Raw genomic sequence first — 949 nt, forward strand, 5'->3', positions numbered from 1 at the left:
CACAACAGCCTGTGAGTAATGAGTACATCTGGGCATGCCAATCCTGCTAGTAGTGTCGTCATCTCGATCACAGTCGTGACAGTTAACGGTGGAGTGTTTGTACACATAGAGCCAGACTGGCTCTGGGAATTCTTCTGACCAAGAGAAGGTGGTCCTTTTTAAGGGACACTGTGCGGGGTTCAGAGCTTCTGCTACCCTGGAACCCCGAACCACGTGATCAGGGGAAGCCGGGCCAGCGGCCTGGGCGTGACATCTATTGTGGAAAAGAAACCACTGGCAGAGAGAGTCCCAGACACCCCAGCTGCCGCAGCCTCCTCGGCTAAGGCCGCAGACAGGTGAGCGAGGACCCCTGGGAGGAGCTCGGCCACCTGGCCGCTGGCTGACTGCATCCAGGTGCGAAGACCCCAACCAGCAGGGCCCCGACCAGCAGGCCCCCTGACCAGCAGGCCCCCAACCAGCAGGGCCCCCGGATCAGCAGGGCCCCCTAACCAGCAGGCCCCCTAACCAGCAGGGCCCCCCAACCAGCACACCCCAACCAGCAGGCCCCTGACCAGCAGGACCCGACCAGCAGGGCCCCCCCACCAGCAGGCCCCCGACCAGCAGGGCCCCCCGACCAGCAGGGCCCCCCGACCAGCAGGCCCCCAACCAGCAGGGCCCCCGACCAGCAGGGCCCGGGCCAGCAGGCCCCCGACCAGCAGCCAACACACAGGCCCGAGAGGAAGGTAACCCAGTGTTGTTGTAAGCCAATCACTTTGTAATACTTTGTTGCACGGTCAAAAACAACTGATACATTTACAATGAACACAGATGGGAAAAGGACCAAGGTTTAAAACCTGGACATAAAGAAGCAAACAACAATGACAATTATAAACAACATGTTTAAAACCTAAGAATAGCTAACAACTGAAGGAAGAGGGTAGAGACAGGTACCCAGACAAACCTCACTCAA

At 58.7% G+C, this 949-nt stretch overlaps 1 protein-coding gene across 1 annotated transcript in view; it reads right to left on the reverse strand.

Annotated features, from left to right (window-relative positions):
- The window catches only part of CYTH3 (cytohesin 3), a 27242-nt gene that overhangs the window by 12483 nt on the left and 13810 nt on the right, over positions 1-949 (reverse strand). The window lies entirely within an intron of this gene.

This window comes from Myotis lucifugus, unplaced genomic scaffold, assembly GCF_000147115.1.
Source record: "Myotis lucifugus unplaced genomic scaffold, Myoluc2.0 scaffold_208, whole genome shotgun sequence".
NCBI lineage: Eukaryota > Metazoa > Chordata > Mammalia > Chiroptera > Vespertilionidae > Myotis > Myotis lucifugus.